Source organism: Zalophus californianus, chromosome 15, assembly GCF_009762305.2.
Source record: "Zalophus californianus isolate mZalCal1 chromosome 15, mZalCal1.pri.v2, whole genome shotgun sequence".
Lineage (NCBI taxonomy): Eukaryota > Metazoa > Chordata > Mammalia > Carnivora > Otariidae > Zalophus > Zalophus californianus.
The window spans coordinates 44,635,702-44,655,412 of NC_045609.1; the positions used below are offsets into that span (position 1 = coordinate 44,635,702).

Here is a 19,711-nt window from a genome sequence, read left to right on the forward strand (position 1 = left end):
AGCTATTTGCACACAGACCCTCCAGAGATTGGGCTGTTGTGTCGTGCCCTGAGCTCGGAACAGGACCCAAGGCACAAGAAACAGATGAAGCCAACAAAGAAGTCTGGGGACTCAGTTTCCCCCATCTGCAGATGCTCCTTCACTGGCCTCCACACAGCCTGAAGGCCTCTAATTCCCCCTGAGGCTCTGCTGCCCCCTCCCTAGGAAGAACAAGCCATTCACTTAGAAGCACCTCCCTGCTCATTATCTGTGGAAGGAAAGAGTTCATGGCCCAGCCAGAGCCCCATCCTGACACAGCCCTGCTGAGCTCTGTTGATGCGGAGAGGAGCTGATGTGCATGGGTAGGGTGAGGGCAGGAAATCCTCCATAGGTCCTCTGTGGGAGCTGGCATTCACAGAAAAATAGACACAACAGTCTCTGATCAGGGAAGGGAGGAGAGGCTACCAAGTCTGGGTGGTCTCACAAACTTGCAAAAGCATCTCCAGGTCATAGCTGCAAGGTGGGAGCAATCATCTCGCCTGCTCTCAGATTATATGATAAGGGCACTAAAAGGTATCTAGTACATCCTTGGTGTTCAGTAAAGCCCATAGCACGCCCCTATGCTGGGAAGTATTCTAAGGGGGAATGTCAGCTCCAACCAGACCAAGAGGGCTCAGGACGCAGGGGCCGGGGCCACATATCACAATGCTCCCTGCACGGCCTCATACAGACCCACTCTCCTCCGCACAGAGGAAATTCTGGAAGAGGCACCCACAGAGGGAGTAGAGAATGTGGTCAGAGCGTATCTCTGCACTCACATTCCTTGATTCAATTTCTACACCTGCCACTTCCTAGCTACATTATTTTGGGCAAGTTCCATAGCCTCTTTGTACCTCAGATTTTTCATCTGTAAAATGAACAGGGTTTCAATCATCTTTTGCTGCATTGTTGAACAGTTGCAAAATTTAGTGACTTAAGACAAAAATCATGTTCAGTTTTTTATTTGCTCATGCTTTTGCAATTTGGACAGAGTCCGGCCACAGCTCTTCTCTGCTTCATGTGGCATCAGCCAGGAAAGTTCACTGGGGTGGCAGGATCCACTTCCGAGGTGGCCTCGCTCACAGGCTGCAAGGTGGTGGGCTAATGGCTGGGAGCCCAGCAGGACTGCTGGCTGGGGTCTCAGTTTACCTCCATAGAGCTTCTCCTCATTGCTGAGCATGGTGGCCTCAGGGGTAGTCAGACTTCTGACACGGCAACTGGCTTCTGCCAGAACAGAGAATAGAGGCTGACGAGTGTCATAAGGGTGAGGCCCAGAATTGTCCCAGTGTCAGTTTTGCCACCATCTATTGATTAAAGCAGGTCAGAGGTCAGTCCAAGTTCAAAGGCAAGGGACAAGAAAAAGGCGTGAGTACCAGGAGGTGTGATTCATCAAGGACCACCAGAGTAACAGCTCACCAGAGTCCCATCTCCCTCACTGAGAGGATTAAGTGTATGCCTGAACATAGAGTTCTTGGGAAGTCATGAGTGACCTGCTCGTACCAAGAGGCGGGACAGTGGAGTGGTCAAAGCTAAAGAACGCAGTCAAATGGCTGGAGTCTCACCGCTCACCAGTGATGTGACCCAAGACATCTGCTTACCCCCTGGGCACCCCAAAGTCCTCATCTATAACATGGAGACAAAAACAGCACTTGCTTCTAGAATTGCTGTGAAGACTAGATAAGTGGGTATTTGCAAAGTGTTTAAAATGCACTTTAACACTAAAATGAACAAGCACTAGTGTTTAATAACCCTGAAGTGCCTGCCACGTCGTGCACAAGATAGAAGTGCTTGCTGTTACTGTAATCCTGATCAGAGCCAACTCTAATCTCAGAATCTTCTCCTGGATCAAGTCACTAGCATCAGCACCTCCCACCAAGCAAAGTGACTTCCACAGGGATACCGTCTTCTGTCGGAAGGTCAATCAGGGTCGCTGAGTGCTATTCCTGCCTTCCTGCCCACCATCCTGCTGCTCCCTGCCAGGCAGTCCAGGTTGATGAGACTTGCCCCTGGCCTGTGGGTCAGCCCTTGGCCTGCTGCATCCTTACAACCCCAGGGCCTGGCCAAATGGCTGAATGCACCTGTTCTTGGGGAAACACGTGGAGCCCCACCCCAGCCGGTCCCCACCCCTCTGTCTTCCTAAGAAGGAATGCACTTGCTATGTTTCTTCTTCTTCGTGAATAAGCAGCTCACTCCTGGACTACATCTCCCTGACTTTTCCTTCACTAATCACAGCATGGAAACAACTCTGGAAAACCAGAAAGAACTGTCCTCCTGGGTGGTGAAAGGCGATTTGCTCAGTGATAGAAAAATAGCATTTTTTATCCAATCCATAATTAGGTCTAGGAGAAACAAATTAAATGAAGGCAAAATTATGTTTCTTTAAAGCATGAATACTGATCTGCATAATGATGTACATTTAATGGTTTTAATTTCCAAGGGAAACTATTTTTAAAATGAGTTTGCAAAATGTATTTTTCCCTTCAATTCTGTGTCTATAAAGTTAAGTCCCCAGGCCTGGTGCTGTATCACTTCAGCCTGCAATCCTAGCTAATTAGTGATGACATTTTAAACTTAATACAGCAAAACCATCTTCCACCTCTGAGGGCACCCTGCCATGCCAGGTGAAAAATTAGCACAAGAAATTGGTCCCTAAAGCATGGTGCCTGGGGACGTGCTCTCATGTCCCAGATCCACCTCTCCCCATCTCCTTCTGTCCCCAGGCCCATACCTTCTCCATGGGGGCCTTAAGAATAACAATGGTGATTATTATGAATACATAAAATGGCCCACTGACATCAGGTTCTGTTAGTAGCATTGTAGCTCACCTCCTCGGGAGTTGGTATCCTAACAGAAAACTTGGGAGACCACCAGCCATCTCTGACCTGTTAGTTCAGTCACAAACAAGAAACATGAACGTGTTGACCATCAACTGTTTTGACCTACATACATGGCAATTTTATAGGGTTCAGCTTTACTAAATGCCTACATATGGCAAGTGCTCAATACATTTCAGATGTTTTTCTTCTTCTTATTTTTCTTATGAACTGCATGATTTGGGCAACTCACCTATAAATTGAGACAGTAGCACCTACTTCTCAGGTTGTCGGGAGAATCAAATTAAAGTATATGAGATAATGTACTTAGCACTCTGCCTGACACACCAGCCAATTTCCAAATAATTTCGTTCCCCCACTTCGCCAATTTGGGGTTGGCTTCATTCATTTGCTGTCAGGGAAACTGGATTAACTCCGCAGAAATCACAGTGGCCTTGTACTCCTCTACCTTTAAGCCTGCCCATGTCTCGGAAGAGCAGTTGCAATTGGTCACACCCCCATTGTATTAGCTAGTGAGACAGAGGTTCACAATGATGTGTATTTGCAGTGCTCTCCATGAGTTCTCAAGCACCACCTCCATAATCTTCACTTTATCTCTCCTAAGAGCTCCAGTCAGGGAGGGGGTACACCTCAATTTCCAGTGTGGTAGCCATTCTGCTTGGCTGTAGCGATTTGAGGGTCCTGGGCCTTGGTCAAACACTCCTGCCAGGGAAAGTTGCATCTCATGGATACCAAACCCCAGCAGGGTCATCAAACCCCACCTGTGGCAGTGAGGTGCTTAGCCAAAAGCAGAGGCCGAAGGTCTTTCTACAATGTAGACAGATGTTCCTTCCCACTGACCACTCACATCCCGGAGATGTGGCTTCAGCCCCATGGCACTGATAAGCTACTGATAACACTTCTACCCTGAAGCTAAAGGTGCTGGCTTTGAGAGCCCTAATACATTTCTGGCCAACTCTTCAAAAGATAAAGAGATTCAGAGCTCAGCTAAGCAAATAAAAAGTAACTTTTCATGAGTATCCCAAGAAGGCCAGAGCACCTGCTATACACTATTTTGGTTTGTCCTCTCAAGGAAGTCTACAGCCAACTTTATAATCCTCACTGAGCCCCAGAGAAGCTAACCCATTAGCTCCTGTCACACATCAAGTGGAAGATCCATGCTCTAAACACTAATGGTTTGGTCTCAAGGTTATAGATCACACCCCCAAACAGCTTGTTTAGGCTTCAGCACAGTTAGGGATGTGTACAGAGGAAGAATTGACTCCTGTTCCTTCCAGTTTTTGATCATCCATTCAAACAAATATTTACTGAGCCCTTTCTATGAAAGTGTGGTGCTGGGGCCGGGGAGCCAGTGCTGAGCAAAGGGTGCGGTCACTTCCCTCACGGCAGACACCCACGGTGAACAGAAGTAATAGGCATATAAATTAGCAGTGGTATTGCTGTGCTGTGCAAGTCAGGGCATGGCACCCAACCAACCCAAGGTCATCAGGGGAAGCCCTCTAAAGAAGAGACAATGAGAATAGGTTCTAAAGGATAACTGTTAGCCAGCCAAAGGGAAGAAACTGGGATGGGGGCCAGGAGACAGATAGGTCAGCCTCCAAGACCACAAACTCTGAAAACCCTGGGATCCACATCGCCATGGTCCATCTGTCCTCCAGTTTAGCAGCTCACTTGACTATTCCAAACTGAATTTTGAAATTCAGAAGAGGTGAGAATACCACAAGAACACAGAACAAAAGAAATGCTTGAGACAGGGAAAAATTTTTATCAGCCGACTTGAAATGTGGTTTGCTCTTCTCTAGTATGTTTAAAACACTGAAAAGCCTTTACAAATATCTCAAACATCTGCTGAGTAGGCCAAACGCCCCCCTCCCATTCACTCCACCCACAATCCATCAAGCCTCACATTACGTGATGCTCAGTTATGACACGTATAATTTTGCACCACGTTCCTCAATCAAGGGCCCGTGCTGGGGCAGTCTTTCCCCAACCGTCCTCTGGGTGTGCACGTCCTCTGGGCGTGCACCGTGATGTTGATGAAATGCACGTGCAGGATAATTAAATTTGGCATAATTACTTTTCCAAATGATCACTGACACTCCATTGTTCCAAAAGGATTAATCCTCAGAGCCTTCCAAACGCAGTCTGTTTCCCAGATCTAAATGAGATTTCAAAGAATTTATAATAACCACAATCCCTAATGCACACTTTAATATATCCTTTCTTTGTTACAGTCATTTGCTGGTAAAATCCTGCTGAATTAGAATCCTCCTAGGGTGATGAGCTACCTGTCCACCGACACCAGCTACTCCATCACAGACATTCATTCCAAGGTAAGAGCTTCTTCATGCAGGTCACTCCCAGATCTGCCCTGATGCAGGGACTGTGCCTCATTTCGTCTCTTCCTTTCTAGCTAAGCCCTGGACTGCTCCACGTGCCGGCAAGAAAGAGAACAGACTGATTGCTCCCTTCCTGCTGGCCAACAAAATTGACTGGGCTTTGCCAGGACAGAGGGAGGGCAGAGGGGAGAAGAAGAGAACCCTCTGTCCTGAGGCTATAAAAACGCCTGACAGTGATGTTGGAGCCCATGTAGGAGAGTGAGTGCCAGCTATGAACCAGGTGATTTGCCAGGTGCCCGATACACATTAGCTCACTGATGAAGCAGCACGATCCCAGGAGATAGCTCTGTCTACCCCCTCTTTCACACATGAGGCTCCTGGGCAGCCTCACTGTTAAAACCCAGCCTAAAGTCACACACCTACCATGGGGCAGGCTAGAATTTGCACCTGTATCTATGGGGTTGGAAATCTCATGTTCTTTCTGGAAACTGGGAAACGACAGCAAAATGTAGAGCATCTGAGGAGAGGGGTGGGGGTGGGTGGGCAGCAAGCTGGCAAAGCCCTCCTATGGCCAGAGCGAGAGGTGCCACTTCTCTTCAAAACTTGAGACTTGACTCTCAGAGGACAGACAAAGTGCACTGGAGTCTTGGTCTACATTTGCCAGTGACCCTGAGCCAGCTGCCCATAATTGAGTCCACAGCCCTCATCCCCCTTCCTCTGTGTTCCTCCCCCTCATGTTCTCTGGGGGATGTTATGGCCATGCTGCTCAAGGATGCTATGGCCATGCTGCCCAAGACAGCAGTTAGCTACATTGTATCTTACAAAGAAGAGAAGACACAACAATAGATCTTCTACACCAGACTATGAGAAGGGAGGACATGGAGAGGCCCATTTGGCCTCGCTATCATGGAAGGCCCCTGGCATAGTGATGTAAGAAGGATGCTATGGCCATGCTGCCCAAGATAGCAGTTAGCTACATTGTATCTTACAAAGAAGAGAAGACTATGAGAAGGGAGGACATGGAGAGGCCCATTCGGCCTCCCTATCATGGAAGGCCCCTGGCATAGTGATGTCCAACACTCCACTTTCCCATCACATCTGACAACACACCACGATCCCCCCCACCTTCTGATTTCCATAATGCAACATATCTCACAAAACATTTCCCAAATGCTAGATAGACTTTTCCTAACAGTACCAATTTATCTGGTTAAGAAAACTCCAAGTGACAAAACATCACTGGCAGATATCACCAACACGGGTCTCATTTATAATACACATTTGTACCTTCTTCACTGAAAATGGATAGCACAAATGGCATTCACAAGGAGATTTGGGTATTCCCGCAATTTTAAATAGCATCCTCCGCTTTAGTCAGGATCTCCAGTATTTAGACAGATTTGAATATGTATAACATTTATTAACTGTAACATTAGCTCTGACATTTCAATTTAATCAGTGTTACTACAGACAAGTAAAGTAATTCTCTCGTACTCGTACATAAACAGTATTATCTTTTCATTTCCAAAAGGTACCATTTCGTGATCTAAGACGCTTGGGGAATAATTTCATCTCTGTGTGAGAAGGTAGATGAGGAAAATCGAGCAATCTCTATGAGGCTGCATTTGAAGATTAAATCATACATAAATTACAGAGGAGGCCACAGAGAAGACCTCTGGAGACCGCTGGATGCTCCCACATTAGCTCTTAATAAAAGTTAAATAAATATGTTTTCTGCCCGCAGAAATCCAGTGTGTTCAGGAAAAGGATGACGGGCCTCTCAAACGTGGACCCTTTCCATGAAGGGTGACAAGAGGTGATCCAAAATGCTCAATAAATCCTTCCTGGGCCAAGGGGCAGCCACATTTAATAATCAGAGAAGTCGAGTGTCTCTCTATACTGCTGGGTGCCGCCCTGCCAAGTGACTGTTCTAAAGGGCAGCACAGAGTCCCCCTGAGGAGCGCCATTCTTAGTAGGGGTACATCTGGCAAATCCCATCACAGGGCTGCAAATAGACACAGGCAGGGCCTTTGGCTCCACGTGGCACTTTTGGGCAGCATTCACAAACCCTCAGTGAGACCCTCCAGGGACAGAGAGAGCAAACCCAGGCGGGAAAGGCTTCTGTGGTCCCCTGAAGAGCCAGCCTTCACGGTGTGGAGAAACTCAGCCACTGGGCTACGGTAGTAGTCCACAGGCATCAGAGGGTCCAGAGGGAACTAGGGCCCGGGATACCGTGGGTAGAAAGCGGCAGATGAACGCCCAGCCTGTGCTAAGGGGTTGCCCAAAGCCCTTGAAAACGTGCTTGGGACTTGATTCCTGAATCTTCTCTAAGTTAGTAAACCTGTGTCCTCAGGTTAGTCCTCCTCCTTCTGCACTGGGTTAGTGTCTTCACTCCACTCCCAAAAAGCAGCTAGAGTAGGTTCTGATTTTAGCCGACACTTCTGGTTAATGTTAAATGTTAGCGAGAGTTAGGGACATAAACACAATTCAAGGAGATGAGAAGAGAAAAATTGAAAACAAAAATTAGGATCTATTTGTCTGAAGCCAAGATCTTCATGGTTCTAAAATATTAAGGGTAGTCTGACTATATAGCACAGATGCAGCAGGGATTTTTCTTGGTCCCACAGAGGACAAAGTCGTGGTCCAATGGTCTCTTTCAAAATGCCTGGTGTATCTTCATACACGGTATTTATCTAAAGCTTGTGATGCCCTGGGTGCTACACAAAGCAACCGACGTATATCTCATTTAATCTACAATCCCGCACATTCATATTATTATGAGGATCTCAGTTTTCAAGCCAAGGATCTCAGTTTTCAAGCCAATGATCTGAGGATCAGAGAAGTTAAATGACTATGCCACGGTCACCCCGCAATAAATTGGGATCTGGTGTCTGCCTCCAAATCCCCTGTTAAAGCCCACAGAGGCAAGGGGATGATCACAGCTATCCCTTGGGAATTCTGCATGCAGCAGGCTCCTGAACAAAAGGGGATTCCTTAGGCCCTTCTGTTGCTCTAGCCTGACCAAGTGCTAGGGAGGGGCCCTAGCTATATGTTCCCATGCCCCTTTGGTTTTATAAAAGGTGCAAAAGTAAGATACTTAACTGAAATCAACTCAGACCACTGTTCCACTCCAAGTCTCTTTAACCACGTGCTCTTACATCTACAGCTGGTGGAGCGGCTAGTAGAAATTTGGGGAAGCCAAGTTTTGGTACATTTGGTTTGAGGTTAGTGGGACACATTTCTATGGTCTAACAGCACTTCTGTGCAGAGTTAACTTACTGTCATCAGTCTCAGGGTGGAAATCCAGGATTTCTTTGAACCACCCTGTGTGCAGACTCACCTGGTCTCAGACCACCAACATGCTCAGGTGAGGCCGTGTCATGGCCATGTATGCCCTACAGCGCCTGCCACCAGACGTATGTGGCCGTGGTGGAGAAACCAGTTTTGAAATAAACCAAGTCGGACGATGGCCATGGAAAAATGTTCCAGATCTTACAACTCACATATAAAAACCCAAATTTGACAATAATCTGAAATGTACAGGACCACAACAATGATGAGATGCTAAATAAAACTTTTTTTAAAAAGGGGGAAAAGTATTATAGAACTGTGCACTAGGCAGTCTGTGTGCGTGCGTGTGTGCATGCGTGTGTGTGTGTGTGTGTGTGTGTATGATTTTGTCATATTTGTCAACTTTTTCATGTTTTTTATGATTTGTGCTATGATTTATATTCTCAGTGTATAAATATTCAATTTCACACCGGATTTTATATTCACAATTTCATGTTCTTTTTCTTAAAAAGAGGCTTTGAAATGGCATACCCTTCATGTCTCACAAAATAAGGATCTACCCGGCCTGCAAAGCTAACTAGAAGTAAAGATCTTTCCTCCACTGGGTAAGGATACATTTATGCTCCTCCTGTTTCCTGTAAGCAAATCCATACACTTGACTGTCAATCCCATGAGGTCTAGAATTTCTTCATAAAGAACATTTGGACCTTAGGGAGAACTAGGCCCTAGGATGTGGCATCAAGTCAAGCTGGGCTTCTCCAGTGCAGTTCTTCATCTTATTATAAGGGTTGTGACTAGCATTTCCATTTTTGCTTTGCTGGAAAATGTACAGCCAAATTTGTATGCAAGGTAGCCGTTGACCTAACTCGTATAATTTACATTTCTGTGAGCCCATCATTCCCCACACCACCATCCCCCACCCCCAGGCTGTATTAATCTCTTTTCCTTCATTATGTAGGCTCTAATTCCAGCAACTATTCTTTCTTATCTTTTTTTTTAATTTCTTTAGCTGCTTCCTATTCTTTATTGAATGAGATTCATTAAAAGCGCAAAAAAGTTTAAAAGTATATCTATACGCAATAAGCATGCTTATTTTTACAAGGGGAAATAAACTTTATATAGAAATGCGTAAATAGACAAACAGGACCCAGAAGTCCTCAGTCATTTGCATTTTGCTGGAGTCTTCAGCTCCCTGTTAATCATTCCATCAGCGAGAGTCTGGGATGGGGGATGGGGAAAGGGGGGGGTAGAATTCAGGGAAGGGACTGCTCATTCCATCCCCTGTCTTTTCTTTTTTTTTTTTTTGTCCTTTAAAATATTCTTTATTGAAAACATCGAAACATTGAAAATAGTAAGAAATGAAACACACACACCAAAAAAAAAAAAAAAACCACTCAGATTCTACAGAAGAGAAATTTCTACTTGCAGTGTCAACTTTAAGTTTCTTTAAAAGAGTAGAGCTCCCTATTTTCATATGCTTGACAGCTGACACTTTGCTCCATCTTTATGCTCTCACTTCCCAATGTAGCCCTTATTCCACCCGTGGATATTTCTTTTGGCTGGCAGCACCCATTCTGTCCCGAGGCAGAATCATTTGGTAGAAATTAGCAAGCCTAGCAAGCCACAGGGTATTTGTTGAAAGCTCTCTGCTTGCAAATGGCTCTGGCTGGTACCGGCGCTGTAGCACCATGAAGGCACTTCAGACACACAGAGCCTTCGAGTTGCTTTTTTTGTAGGAAAAGAGTCTTGTTGCCAAGGGAGGCAGCCACAAAGCCTTGGAAATCCAGCAGGTGCTGGAGTTCAGAAGGACACAGTAATCCCGGACAAAGCAAGAAAGGCAAACACCAGAGACCCTGACAAAGAGATTTATCACTTTCCCAGGAAATCCCAGGCTAAAATCCATTAAGGCAGGAGGAAAGTTGAGAATGTTTTGTCCTTAACCAAACTCTAAGAAAGTACAGAAAATATGAATTATTCAATAAATGGTATTGGGACAACTGGGTAACCATCTGGAAAAATATTAAGTGGGATCCGTTCTTCACACTAGGCACACAACACACCAGGATGAATTCCAAAAGGATCAAACTTTAAATGTAGCAAATTAAAACTGTAAAAATACTAGAAGAAAACACAGAAAATTATTTACATCTGGAGTCCATAAAGCGAAAAGAATGGTAACTGGGCTACATAAAAACCTTCCATGTGGTACAAAAGTAGTAATAACAACAATAATAATGATAACAAATAAACTAACAATATTCCGGAGAAAATACTGGCAATGCACAACACAAAGGGTAATCTCCCTGATGTATCAAAACACCTACAAATGAACAAGAATGAGACACATCAAAAACTCAATTTTTAACATGGGAAAGTATATGAATAGCAGTTAACAGAAAATGGTTCTAAAATATTTGAAAAGATTCACAGCCTTGTGGAGGATAATAAAAAACATAAATTCCAATTATTCTATGTTACAATGTTTCACTTATCACAGTGGCAAACATCTCAGTTTGATAAGGCTCTGTGTGAACAAGGCTGTGGGAAAATCACTGCCTCCATATATTGTTGGTGGCTGTAGAAATTGACTTGACCCCTATGGAGGGGAAGTTGCCCATCTTTAGCAAAATCGCAAGCACAAAAATCCTTTTAAAAACCAGCAATTCTATTCCTAGGTATTTCTCTTAAAGTTATTCTCACACGCTTGTGAATTAATATACGTTCAGTGTTGTTCATTCAACGGTGTTTCCACTAGCAAAAGACTGGAAACAGCCTAAATGTCCCTCTATTGAGTACTGATAAAACAAATCATGCTCCATTCACTAACAGGAAAGTATTGCAGTGGTAAACAGACAAACAAAAAAATCTGCCATAATACACCTGTAAAAATAGAATCGAGAAGTTCTTTCTGAACTAGTATGAGGAAAATTTTCACTAGGTACCTTTCTAATCCTTTAAAAAAGGATTTTTGAGCCATGTAAATATATTACATAATCAAATTATCTACCAAAAAAATTCCAACCTGATGAACTTTTAAAATAATATGTGCCTGAGTTCTATACCATCAGAACAACAGTCAAATGTTTTCGGTTGTGGTGTTGTGAGCGAGGCGGCTAGTTAGAAGCTATGGACTGAGAGACTGAGGTGCACCTCCTAACCTTAACACCTCCTTGTTCCTGACCAACTCACTCAACACTCCTGGGTCTCACATGTTGGAGGAGCTGGTGGGTAAAACCTTTGCAGCTCTGATGAAGGCTCTAAAGATTTAGCAAGCAGCTCTTGATGGTACAGGCCAAGAACGAGCACTTCACACGTATGTATATGAAGTAAAAATTTATATTCAAAGCAATCCTGTTTTATAAATAAGAAAACTGAAGCTTAGTTCAACTACATGATTTTCTCAATAAAGGGCATAGGAGACAACAGACAGAAGATAAACCATAGAAGATTAATAAATAAGTAAGAAATGCTTCCTCACTCCCTCCACTTATGAGGAAAATAGAAACACACTTTTACAAGATGGGGTGAGGATCCTGGCTGGGGCAGAGCTGAAGGTCACCTCAGCAAAGCATGGGCGTGAGCTGGTGTGGATTGTGCTTGGACATACAGTACCCAGGGCCCAAAGGGAAGTTGCAGACCCCCAGATGAAGGGTTTCCACCAAACAAGATTGCCACAGCCCCAACTGAGGCTGTCACACTTGGATCCTCCTATACAAACAAGTAAGCACTAGAGGTGATCACAGTGCCCAACACCAGGGGTCCACGGTGTCCAGGGCCCCTCCTTTCTCCCAGCTAGCCAACAGACTTGCTACCAGTGCCTTGCCTACCTCCCACCTACAGTCCACTCATCATCATACGCATTCACCGTTGTGTCCTCACAACTCCACGTCATCGGGGTCCCACTTCTGCTCAACATGAGAACTTCCTGGGAGTCTTTAAAATAGACGGATGAGGGTACCTGGGTGGCTCAGTCGGTTAAGCAACTGCCTTCGGCTCAGGTCATGATCTCAGGGTCCTGGGATCGAGCCCCACATCGGGCTCTCTGCTCAGCGGGTAGCCTGCTTCTCCCTCTCCCTCTGCTGCTCCCCCTACTCTCACTCTCTCTCTGTCAAATAAATAAAAACAAAATCTTTAAAAAAAAAAAAAAATAGACAGATGGCTGGCTCCCATCCCCCAGACTTAGGATTGAAGTGGTAGCGGGTGGGAGCTGGGCACTAGAATTTTTCAAAGCTTTCAGAAACCTGTATCCTATTGCTGTCTAATTTTATTTCTTTGAGGTGTCATTATCTGTCTTCATGGATATTATAAACTGATGGAGGCACCAAAGATTGTTACAGCAGCAAATACCCAGCCTTTCATCTACTAAAGAGACTTCTTAATTGGCCACAGCTCAGGAGAGAAGGACAGACCAACCCTGCCAGTTTCAGCACTTTTCAAACCCTATCTCACAGGCAAACTGGGGAAGTTGGTCACCATGGCAGAGGATATCACATCAGTCAGCAACCACAGGCAGATGTTTAATGTCATTAGATACACTTACATGCAGAAGTTTATGCCTGAAATCATGGGGGAACGTACTGAGGAAAGAACGAGTCCACACCCCAAATGTATTTCTGTCCACAGCCTATCACCTCGGGACTCGGTCATCTAACCAATTCTTGGGTGTCTACGTGCCAGGTCCGTGTTGCCCACGGGATCTGCAGGAGGAGGCCACGCCCCCTGTGCAATGTCAGAGATGGGTAGACAGAGGATGAAAACAGGCAACAAGGGGATAAGGGTGATCACAGAGGAGGGAAGGGGTTCTGAGGAGTGCAGGGAGCCCCGGCTCCAGCAGAAGGGGTCCCGGAGGCATGAGGACAGCTATGAGCTCAGGCTCCTGGGATGAGCACATCCGATGCACTGTTCCATCCTGTGAGGCGGGAGGTAAACCCAGTGGGGCTTGTGGGTGGGGGAGCAGGGGCACAGAGTGACGGGGTGATGAGCAGGTGGCTCCGTGAGGGAAGACACGGGCACCAAGAGAAGCCGAGGTAAGGGTGGCAATGACATCTGGCAATGAGACTCCAGGGCCAGGCTGTCCAGAATGGTGTCGTTATTCACGCTACATACGTATCCACACATGTATACGTGTACAGACATACATATACATCTGTGACGCAGTCACAGCTAGTCCCTATAGGCCCTTGAGACATTGCGATGGGCAAAAATGATACTATTCCTGACCTCAGGAAGCTCACTTTCCAGTGGATGGGAGGTACCCATAAGGAACAATTTCAGGGCACGGGGACAAGCAGGCCACACGTGCTATGCTGATGTTTTGGTTTCTAACTTAGAGTCAGTAGGAAACCAAGAATTCCAAGCAGAAAGAAAGATCTTTCTCAGCAATGACCTGTGGGAAGAGTCCTGAGCTGGAGACAAAGAACATGAAAGACCCCCAAAGCTGGGGCGTGACAGACACCACCTGGGAAGCCTGTGGAACAACACACTGTCCCCAGGGAATGACAATATTTGGAGGGATGTGAAGGGGAAGAAAGCATCGAAGTCTGACAAGGAGCTGAGTATTTAAACAGAAATGTTTTTAAGTTGTCGTTCTTCAAAATATTTTCGGCCAAGTAAGATACCTTTCTTTCTTCCTGCCATTCCTGTAGCCGAGTTGCTGCTGGAGAAAAAGTTGGGTGGGAGAGCTCCAACACCTTTCATGTGAGGGAAATGTGTGGCTCGCCAGCCCCTGGCCCAGGAGCACCTTGTCTCGTTTGCTGGTGTTCCTGCTCTGCAAAAGCCCCGGGGCAAGCACGCAAAACCAATAAATGGAAACAAGGCTCAATTTTTGTTTCGCTGCTCTACTCTTTCAGAAAAATCCAAAGCCTACCTTGGGAAAGTGCAAACCGCCTTCCCCAGTGGGAGCCTTCCCACTTTCATCCAGGGTTTCATCCCTGTCACTGGGCTCAGGTGCTGACTCAGCATCTACTCTGTGCCAGGCCCAGCGTTCCCAGCAGACACCACTCCCAGATGTTCCAGAAGGACAGAGACCTATAGGACGATAAACTGCTGGGCAAATCCAAAAGGACAGGCTCTGCCACTCCTCTCCCAGCCCAGCCCTCGCTTTTCTGTTTTAATTAAAACATGTTGAATACCAGAAAGATTGGACAACGTTTGACAGCGTTATCTGCTCTACAAGCGGAAATGTGATGAGGTTAAATCATACCATCTAAAGAGGTCCTAACTGCCCGTTCCGGGCCTGTTCCCCTATCAGTTTGCCCCCAAGCCAGCACACAGCAATGCCAGCTAGTCTCACAGTTGCTGAGATGAGGGTGGAAAAGGAAAAGGAGAGTTAAATCCCGAAATGATGGGTGGTTCCCATGATGCCACCATGTTCGCAGAGGTGGCCCTTTGCATCAGCACCTGCTTGGCTTTGCACACTGGAGTCTGGGGGCGGTGATGGAAGACACCTGTGGGGAAGGGCAGGCTGTAGCTCCACGCAGATTCTGATTTTATCTACTTCCCACAGGCTCTAGCCCAGACTGTGTGCTCTGTTAAGCTCAGATGGTGCCAGGTCAAGCAAGACTGGGGGAAGTGAAAGGAGCAAAGCAGCTCCACCTCATGGCATGGCACAGAGTGGGGAGAGCATCATGGGCCCCTTGTCTAACCCCATCCTGAGGTCTCAGACCACCTCTGCTATGTGGGAAAGGAGGGTCTGCTAGACCCCCTCCATTCATGGTTTGCTCCCATGGGCATAGTAGCCCAAATGGACTCAAAGCCAAGGTCACCAACAGCTGGGATTCCGGAACACTCTGACCTTCAACTGCCAACAGATCCCCTCAGACCCAGAAACCAAGTGTGCTTGCAGGAGGTGGTAGGGGAGGGCTAGAGGGCGGAGAACCACCGAGAACCAGTGTTACAGAGAGAGCAAGAGCCTGGTTCTCATCCTTCCCCACTCGGCGAAGGTCCTGTCTCTCCCAGCTACGATTCCTGCGACTTTGAGCACATCACTTAAACTCAGTCTGCCTCAGTTCCCCCAGCAGTAAAATGAGGATGATAATCCATCCTGGGGGTAGCTGCCAGGACCGAGAGGTGATATGTACGAGGTGCCGGGCACACAAGAGGCCTGATAAGAGATTAGATGTTTCAGTGACACTCGTGTGCCAACTTCCTTAACGCCCCATCTGGAGGCAGACCATCTGGGTCCAGCCGCATCTGCACCCCTTTCTGAGCTGTGTGATCCTGGGTGAGCTACACCTCCCTGTGTCTCCTTTTTACAAGTGGAGGCAAGCAGCAGTTCCTCAGTCACAAGAGTATTGTGAGGACTCAATCAGTTATAAAGATATAAAGTGCTTCAAAGAATTTCTGGCACATAGTAAAGGCTTAATAAAGATTTGGTACTATTATGATCTCCAGAGTGTGTGGTCTTGTCTAGAGAGACCAGGATGCCCTGCTTGGCCCAGAGGGTGGTTCCATATGGGTACATATGTGCTTAGAAACCCAGGCAGCAAGGGAAGTAAAGGATTCTCTGTATCACAGGAAATGCTTCTTCCTGACACCCCAACCAGACGGGGAGATGAAAAGGTAGGTGTGCCCAGGATTAAGAGCTGGCATCTGAATCTCTGTTCTCAGACTGAGTGTGAAGGCAACAGAACCCAATTTTACAAAACCAGTATCAAAGCAAGGATGATTTTTCCTCATCTAGAAAGAAACAAAAGCTAATGCCCTTAGATTCCTGAGTCCTAATGTCATTTGGAGAAGAACATTTTCCTTCAAATATTGACACCTCTACATGCTTCTGCTACATTATATACGCACTTCCGGCACTGCCAGAAATTGTCTTTATCCTCCGAAATCCATACTGTTATTTTTTTTTATAGTGTGTCTCTGACAAGTGAATAATCTTGGCTTTTTTTTAAATGTGGTATTATTGGAGCGCCTGGGTGGCTCAGTCGGTTGAACAGCTGGCTCTTGATTTCAGCTCAGGTTGTGATCTCAGAGTCATGAGATCAAGCCCCGTGTCGGGCTCCACACTCAGTGGGGAACCTGCGTGAGGATTCTCTTTCTCTCTCTGCCTCCCTCCCCACTCATGTGCTCTTTCTCTTTCTCTCTCAAATAAATAAATAAATCTCAAAAAAAATAAAATAAAATGTGGCATTATTGATGACATAAGCTATAATATAGTGGTTGTTGACCAGCATAAACACGTAGTTCACATGAGAAAATGCCTGCAGGATGTAGTTAGTTAACAGGCATGTTCCTGAGGTATACTTTGCAACCAGAGGGCTTGGCTCACAAAAGGCTAACTCATTCCTTTCAGCCTCTTGAGTAAAACCTGTACTTAATGAACACCTACTACATGACTGGCCTTGTAGCAGGCATTTTACCCCAAGAGTCATATTCCATAAGCCTGTGAGGTAAATATCACTTTCTCCAATTTGCAGCAAAGAAATGAGACTTATTGTGCATTTAAAAAAAAATAGCGCAGACTAGCTTTCACACAGTCAGTGACTGATCGGGCTGAGATTTGAACCCTGAAATGTCTGGTCTCAGAAGCCCTGACAAGGTCTGACAGACCTTGCTAGTCATTCCGGAAGCCAGGAATTCTCAATAGTTTAGCATTGGTTTGATCTTTTATTGTTAGTCTTTTGTCTCAAAATTAATCTTCCTCAGGGCATAAATTAGAAGTTTAATTATAATAAATCCAAATTAGTATTCTTTTAAGAATTTCATGACATTCCTAAGTTAAAAAGCCAGCCAGGTCTGGGAGTCACTAGAGTGAACACAAAATGATAATGACAGCAACAATACTAATTATAGCACTTAACAATTAACCTGCAGATCAGAAAGGTATGTGCACACAGTAGTCTGAATCTATATCATCCCACCAAGAAAATGCTGGAATTGTTGGCAACCAGTGTCTTTCATGAGATCTCTGTGGGATGGATGGTATTATTGTCTGTTGTCAGCTTGAAAACAGAATCTCTTCATTTGAAAAATGTTGACTGAGCCTACCAGGCCTCATTCTAAACCTAAACAAAGCAAGCAAAAATCACAGCTTTGCTGTATGCTACAATCTAGTGGAGTGAGTGAGACAAAAAACCAAGCAAAGAAAGCGTGTAGTAAAGAGCATGATGGTTAATTTTGTGTGCCTATTTGATTGGGCCACAGGATGGCCAAATATTTGGTCAAACATTATTCTGGGTGTTTCTGTGGGGGTGTTTTGGGATGAGGTTCACATTTAAATCTATAGACTGAGTAAAGTAGATCGCTCTCCCCAGTGAGGGTGGGCCTCATCCAACCAGTCGAAGGCCTGAAAAGAACAAAAGGGCTGACCCTCCCCAAGTAAGAGAGAAGTCCTCCTGAAGCCCAACTGCCTTCAGACTGGGTCATCGGCTTTCTCCTGCCTTCAAGCTCAAACTAAAACAGCAGCTTCTCCGGGGTCTTGAGCCTGCTGGCCTTCAGACGGCAATTACAACTTCAGGCCTCCTGAGTCTCCTGCTTGCCAACTCATCCCTGCAGATTTTGGGACTTGTCCGCCTCCATAATCACGTGAGTTTGTTGATACATATAATATATACATATTTAATAACATATTTATATATTATATATATATATATATATATCTCCTACTGGTTCTGTTTCTCTGGAGAGCCCTAACAGACTAATGCAAATGGTTATACAAGAAGAGGGATAGAGAATGTTTGGGTGTTGAAATTTTAAGTCAACTGGACCAAAATGGATCCATTGAAAAGGAGATATTTGGGGTACCCGGGTGGCTCAGTTGGTTAAGTGTCTGCCTTCAGCTCAGGTCATAACCTCCAGGTCCTCAGCAGGGAGTCTGCTTCTCCCTCTCTCTCTCTCTGCCCCTCCGCCCCCACTCATTGCCACCATGCACTCTCTCTCTCAAATAAAAAAATAAAATCTTTAAAAATATATAAATAGCAGAAAAGGAGATATTTAAGTAAAACCCTGAAGGATTTGAGGAAGTAAGCCCAATGAATATCAGGAAGAAGAGCATTCCAGGCTAAAGGAATGGCAGGTGCAAAAACCCTGAGGAAGTGTGTGCCTGGTAGAAGGAGGCCAGGGCAGCTGTCGTGGAGTCAGGGAGGTCAGGGGTGACAGGTCACATTGGCCTTGGGGACCATTCTAGACAAGATTCATGTACAAGCCTCTGTGTGTGTGTGTGTGTGTGTGTGTGTGTGTGTGTGTGTGTGTGTGTGTGTGTGTGTGTGTGTGTGTGTGTGTGTGTGTGTGATGTATAAACCTTTTTCCAGGAGGGATTTAGGACAGCTTACAGCATACATTGACATGGGATCAAAAGAAGAAAGGAAGGAAGGAAGGATGGGAACAAACTGGAGCCAGCACCCGACCAGAAATCAAAGATGGTCTCCACCTCTCCAACAAGTGAGCCCACGTTTGCTCCCAACCTCCTAGGAATCAGCCCGGACAGGTGAATGCTGTTAGTCACCACATGCCTCATATCCAGAAGATACATGCAAACAAATTGTTCTGAGGATTAGGACTATTTTTGGCATGATAATCAGGAAGAATTTCCTGGGGATCATAAGCCCAGGCTCTGTGAGAAGAAGTGGCCCACAGCAGCGGCAGCCCCCTTGCAATGACTGCAGTGAAAAACTTTCCAGATCCTGCTTCTCAGGTGGTAGAGTACAAGGCACCCATACCAGTGCCACCAAGTGTGTGGGGAGGGCTGGGCATTTAAGGGTGCCACCTGCAGATGCACAGGCTGACTTCAGAATGGACTTTATGTTATCGAGAAGAGAGGAGAGACCTCTTGTCTTCATGCGATCCTGAGTGGGGATTTTTGCAGCTGGTTTATGGACAGAAAGAGTGATGGTGACCTCTGGACTCGCCTGGTACCGCCCAGCGATCTCTGGGAGTATAGCTCTCTGCTTGCCAGTCAAGGAGCGACCTCAAAGTCTTTGCAGGAAATAGAGCCATGTAGAGATGACATCCTTTTGTAGAAACCACAAGTGCTAATAGGAACATGTCTCACCTGTGCCGTGAGGCAAGCCAAGGATTATCACTGATGGAACCAGGAGTCACCTCAGGAAACTGCTAGGAGTCTGCTTCAGTGCGCAGACAAATGGGCACTCAGGGACTACCAATGCTCCCTTTCATCTAGCATGGCCAGAATCATTGTACTCTGAAAAAACATAAAGTCATTGCCACCAGACAATTGCTTGAGTCAAAAGAAACCCCCCTCCAAGAGTGGTGCAGCCTTTGAGAAAG

General features: G+C 45.8%; 1 protein-coding gene across 4 annotated transcripts in view; it reads right to left on the reverse strand.

Moving 5' to 3' along the window:
• The window catches only part of GRID1 (glutamate ionotropic receptor delta type subunit 1), a 717,476-nt gene that overhangs the window by 149,591 nt on the left and 548,174 nt on the right, over positions 1-19,711 (reverse strand). The window lies entirely within an intron of this gene.